Source organism: Ranitomeya imitator, chromosome 4 (genome assembly GCF_032444005.1).
Source record: "Ranitomeya imitator isolate aRanImi1 chromosome 4, aRanImi1.pri, whole genome shotgun sequence".
Lineage (NCBI taxonomy): Eukaryota > Metazoa > Chordata > Amphibia > Anura > Dendrobatidae > Ranitomeya > Ranitomeya imitator.
The window spans coordinates 235120035-235126533 of record NC_091285.1 but is presented as its reverse complement, the minus strand read 5'-3'; positions in this window follow the sequence as shown (position 1 = coordinate 235126533).

Sequence of the window (6499 nt, the reverse complement as noted above, 5' to 3'; positions counted from 1 at the left end):
CTTGGCTCCGGTTTCGCTAGAGTCTGTGCCCCCGGGCAAGACTTTGTGCCTTCAAATTTGTGACCGGAGGTTCTCTCTTGGGCTCACTCGTCCAGGGTGTGTGGACACTTTGGGACCAAAAGGACATCTGAACTTCTGGCGAGGACGTACTGGTGGCCGCATATGGCCCGTAACGTCGGAGACTATATTCGGGTTTGTGTCTCCAGCGCCAAGAATATGTCTCCTCGACAAGAGCCAGCTGGGTTACTTTATCCCCTGCTGGTGGCAGAGAGGCTCTGGGAGATGGTTGGGATGGACTTTGTGGTGGGCTTATCCAAGTCCCATGGCTGCACCATCATGTGGGTAATCACCGACGATTTTTCAAAAATGGTGCACTTGGTGCCACTTCCACGGCTACCTTCTGCACAGGCCTTGGCAGCGTTGTTTATAAAACACATTTTCCGCCTACACAGTATGCCAGAAAAAATTGTCAGTGACCGGGGTCCCCAGTTTGCATCTCGGTGCTGGAGAGAGCTTTGTCGTCTACTCAGCATCGAGTTGAATCTCTCTTCAGCATACCATCCCGAGACGAATGAGTTGGTAGAGAGGGCCAACCAGACCTTGGACACATATCTGCGACATTTTGTTTCAGCCAGGCAGGATGACTGGGCATCCTTGCTACCGTGGTCGGAGTTTGCGCTGAACAACGCCATAGCCGACTCCACTGGGCAGACCCCATTCCTCCTTAACTATGGTCAGCCTCCACGGGTTCCTGTACCTATGCCCGTGTCTTCCGCCAACTCCAGGGTGGCAGACTGGGCTGTGGAGACACGGGACATTTGGGACCACACTCAGGATACCATCCGGGCCTCCAAGGAGAACGTGAGGTCCTCTGCAAATGCACATCGGCGCCCTGCTCCGACCTTTGCTCCTGGCAATTTAGTGTGGCTCTCTGCCCATAACATCAGTCTGCAAGTTGAGTCCACTAAGTTTGCACCTCGGTACTTGGGTCCCTTCAAGTTCCTGGAACAGGTTAACCCTGTCGTCTACCGTCTGGCCCTTCCTCCTCGCCTAGGTATCACTGACATCTTTCATGTGTCCCTCTTAAAGCCTGTACACATGTCCCAGTTTTCTGAGTCACCTGCCGGGACATCAGGATCGTCTACGGACGATTATGAGGTGAACGCTATCTGGGGGTGCAAGGTGGTACGATGCAAAAAAATTTATTTGGTGGATTGGAAGGGTTATGGCCCAGAGGACAGGTCCTGGTAGCCTGCTGAGCACATTCGAGGTCCAAGGATGGGGGCCCTAGGAGGGGGGAAATGTTAGGTCTTGAGTTCCCGCTGCTGCACAGGGGGAATCTCGAACCACCTCCTCTGCGGTCTCCTATTCTTCTCCAGCCGCAGTGGAAGCTGCTCAGCGGAGACATCGGTCCCAACGTCTGGCTCAGGCAGATACTGTGCACTTGGTTACTGCTGCCCTTCCAGGCTCAGCCATTGTAGCCAGTACTGGTCAGCGGCGAGCAGATGCTTCTGGGACTAAGTCCTGCTTTTCTCTTTCTAAGCATGCCCAAGGAAAGACCTCTCATTGGAGGTCGGGAGTCACATGCTCAGGTCCTGCATCATAGAAAAATTAGTTGGCGCACCACAATGATATCAAATAAATAAATATATATTGGGGGTGCAAAACAATGGCTAATACGCAGAGCAGATAATAAACAAGAAAAGAAAAGCCACTATAATGTATGCACACCACCAAAAGTTATAATAAGTCACACAAGCTTTATTGGTAACATATAAAAACAATTAAAGCCATACACACAAAACTCCCTCCATACACGTGTGCCCAACACACAATACTTCCATATAGTAGTGGAAAACATGCATCAAATATGGCAGATAATGAAATAGTATACACATATAAATAATTACTGGCAAAGCCGTCCTGTCCTGATCAGCAAAAAATATATCTGTCAATAGCAAAACCCTGTCAGGCTGCAGCTTACCCACAGCAAATAGACCTCCTGGTATATAATGAGTAGGGCACATGCAAATACGGCCAAATAATTAATTTGATATATTGATGCATGTTTTCCACTACTATATGGAAGTATTGTTTGTTGGGCACACGTGTATGGAGGGAGTTTTGTGTGTATGGTTTTAATTGTTTTTATATGTTACCAATAAAGCTTGTGTGACTTATTATAACTTTTGGTGGTGTGCAGACATTATAGTGGCTTTTCTTTTCTTGTTTATTACATGCTCAGGTCCTGTTGCAGCTCCTATTGATCCTCTAGGAAGGTCCTGAAGAAGCTACAACTATAAAAGGTTTGCATGGCCGCACGGCCATGCACTAGTATCAATTGTGTTTGGCTGTTGCCAGTGGATTCTCTACCACTCAGTCATATCTGGAGAGTCTGTTTAGCTCTGGGGCTGTACACTCAGGCAGGCAGCTAGCGTCAGTGGGGGCAATTAGCCTTGGCTTAGCATCTGGTTCCTTCATGTGTGCGGTTAGCACAGAAGAGTTCCAGAGCAAGCACAACCCTAGTTAGGGTAATAGTTTTCAGTGTACAGCGCGACTCTGTGAAGCAACAGAGGTCGCTTACATTTCACACGGGGTGAGGTTAACCCACGTGTTAGCTCAGTGTCCATCCGCCATTACTTAGCAGCAGGTATCTCTGCACGGTGGACCCCGGGCTGCGAACGAACCTCTATCTATCTTTCATTACTCTGTGTGCTCCGCTAGCCCTAACAGAGCATCCTTCTGGCTAACTCTTCTAGCACTAGGAAATCTTCTCCACCACTTGCAGTACACCCGGATTCCATCACCTCCCACCTGTGAGAGTTTAAGTCCATCTTTGCCTGCAGCTTCGCAGGCTTAGTGTGCACAAGTGCCCTGATATCTATCTTGAGGTTCCCAGGCTGACAGACAGACTTATTCAGAAGGGTTTTATGGCAATCCACTGCCCCGAGTAACAGGCTCACGCTGTCCCTAGCAGCCTATTGCCTGTGACCGATGCTGTCACGTCATCACCCTTTCTCTAACTGCACTTGACACTTCCTGAACTTGGTGCTAACTCTCAGCTCCCCCTCCCTAATCTGGGCTGGCTGTTTAACCCTATCTAGGCTAGACTGCAGCCCAAGAGAGTTTTACTATTGAATAGCATACATCAACATAAAATACATTTAACCACATTTAACCATTTGGGGTGTCAAGAAGTAGAACATCATCTCCACTACTCCTGCACTATAATAGGATGTGTTCTATTTCTTATGTGGACCATCCTCAGAAAAACAAAAATGACACATAACTGTAAATAGCCCTATAGAGAATAATGTACCAGTGTGTTATCAGTAAAATACACTGATAGCGCACGTATGACAAACAGTGACGCAGGGGTGGACATTCCTTTATTGCAATCTAGGCAGCTGCACTGGGGCCCAAGAGGTAAGGGGGCCTACTTCTACCACCAAAGTGATTGGAATTGTGTAGAATGATGAGCTATTGGACTGTAAAGAGTCCATAAATTGTTCTTGCACAGGGGCCCTCTTCTATCTATGTCTGCTCCTGCAGTCATGTATGAATGAGGGATTATGCAGAATCTGATTTCCTTTACTAGAACAAGTAGGTATCCACATGATTAAACAAGAAAATTAAAAAATCAATGAGGAAAGGAGTTTTACTATGACACCTGTATGACTATGGAAATCTTCACTAAGATGGAATTATTTCCTGTGTGCACACGTAAATTTCTGCAACATTTCTGCATCTCTTGGCAGGAAAAATACAGCGTAAAATACTTTAAAATATGAATTTTCACATGAAATTTTGTTTTAGATTGTTCCCCAATCCCCACTCATTAGTATGGGTAAAATCTGCAGGAGAAATGCTGAAAGATTTGACATTGATTTCATTCTGCGGCAAATCTGAAAGTAACAAATAAGCAACGTGTGCATGAGACTTCAGGATACTCATTCATTCTTCTTGCATCATGAAATCGTTCAAGTTTTTTGACAAAACTGTGTAGAAAAAATGCTATAAACATGACGTGTGCAGACAGCGATATAGTGTCGACATGTTCCACAAAATATGGGCAGAGTGTTAACACATCAGTCCCCATTGGGGCATATCAATTCTCACATACAATGAGAAATGTCAGTGCTCAAGTCCACCCTCTCTGCTGAACGATCGTTCATTCAATCATTTGGCTGATAGCCATCTTGGCCGACTCTCCCACACGCAGGAGCATTTGTTTTGCATAGTGATCCTGTGTCCCCTATTAAATAGCTGCAGCCCGACGTGTCTGGTGGCGGCTTATCTCCAGGAGAATAAAAGAATCAACAGTCGGACATGCTGGATGCTTAATTCCCTGTACAATGATATGTCCATGGCTCCCTTACACATATAGATCGACGGACGAACCTGTCGAAATCATTGGTTTGGCTGAAATTTGTCTTATCTGCTTGGGGTGCTTAGTGCCAATTTCATATTTGCCTATAAGTATTATTTTAGTGGAAAGCTTTTCATGGGTGAGTTGGCAATAACTATGTCTTTATTCTGCACTTCTAATGGTTGGGGCTTGGACCCCTGAGATGAGAGTAGCCCTTTAAATACTCAGTTGGTTTATCTTAGGCTACATTCCCACAATGAGCTTTTGGTGCGTTTTTGACTCTGTGTATTTTTTTCTGCATTAGAAATGCAGCTTCTTACAGATATAGCAAAGTGGATGGGATTTATAGAAATCTCACGCCCTCTGCGCTTATATTTAACGCAGTAAAATGACCTGCGGTGCATAAATGTCAATTTCTCTTGTGGTACGTTGAGTTTTCTATGCATAATTTAGCACTAAATTTGCATTCGCTGCGGAAATTCTGCAGATAAAAAATGTACATGAGTTTTTAGTGCGTTTCCGCAGCAGAAATGCTTAAAAATGCATGTGATCTGTACCTAAATACTGTATACCAATAAAGTTTTGTCACAGCCAAAAACAAGAAAATATCAAAAACAAAGCAGCTTTATTTAAAGCATGACATACCAACAAGAGACAACAAACGCAGCATCAAGAACGAGATAAAAACACATGCTAAAACCCACACGCAAAGATGAAACAGTATTGTTGGCGCACTATAATGTATCTACTGCCAATCACACGGGGGTGGGGGGGACAGGTGCAGGAAAGTGGCTAATAACAATCACCATAAACAGAAGAAAAAGAGGCCACTATATAATCTGCACACCACCAGTCAGATATGTGTTAGTGGTAACAAGTGTCAAAAACAATTAAAACCAGTACATGTTATGTATGATACACACCATATTGATTGATGTGTTTTGTTTCAGTTTATTATTTTTCTTATTGCATTTATTATTTCTTTTGTTCATCTTTTATTGCAGGATACACAATCTTGGCCTTGGTTTTTCCTATTTAATCATATGTCTTTCTTTTCAGAATTACCTACCCTTTAAGCAGGGCTTTTTTCTATGCTCATTCTGTTCGGCTACACCTCCTCCTACACCTCCTCTTTGTATACATGTGCCTTTATATACAGCCACTGTGGCGCTATTTGATGTCCTTTGAGGAGATCTTATTCCCAGGTTCACTGCTCTCTTGTTCTTCCGTGGACCGCCGGCCTTGTGACCGGCACATGCGCAATAGAACAGTGTGGGCAGAGACGTCTGCCCACTCTTGGTACTTCCCTCTTGCTCTCTACGCATGCGCCACCTTGCCAGCTCTTCTGACCTCCTCCTGCATTGTGTTTCCGGTCTCTCTACTTTCGGCCGATAGCAGGCCACACACCGATGCCCACTCAGGACCGTGCTTCTTGATATAAAAGGACGCTACTTGCGTTGGTAAGTCACTTCCCCTGACGAAGCGGTCTTGGAAACCACGATACGCGTTGGGTCCTCCCACTGTCTGGTCCTGTTCCTTCCACTGGTCGCTTGGGTTACCCTCCCTATTTTAGGTGATTATTGGGCAACTCTTTGAATACTGCTTGGGCTGCGGTCCTGCCAGTGTTTCCACGGCTGCTATACCCCTTCTTACTTGCTTCAGTTGCTACCCTGCACTGTTTACTGGGGCTGGTGCCCCCTCATATCTGGGGCAATACCAATGCATCAGCAGCCCACTGGGGATCTTGTTTTTGCCCTTTTACCTGCTGGTATTTAGCACAATTAAAAAGTTTATATATTTCTTATATTGGATGTGGGCTCTATACTGTACCCAGCAGTGCATTGTATACGTATTTCTGCTTAGCGCCATGTGTGCCATTTTGGTTATTTATGCAGATTGTACTAGGAACAGACCTTATGGGGGAGTTTTCTTGTGTACTGGTTTTAATTGTTTTTAACACTTGTTACCAATAAAGTTGTTCCTTTTTTCATATATCTGACTGGTGGTGTGCAGATTATATAGTGGCCTCTTTTTCTTCTGTTTAAAACCCACACTCAAAGACGCAATGAAAAAATGCAAGTAACCTACCATATATACTCGTGTATAAGCCAAGTTTTCCAGCACTTTTTT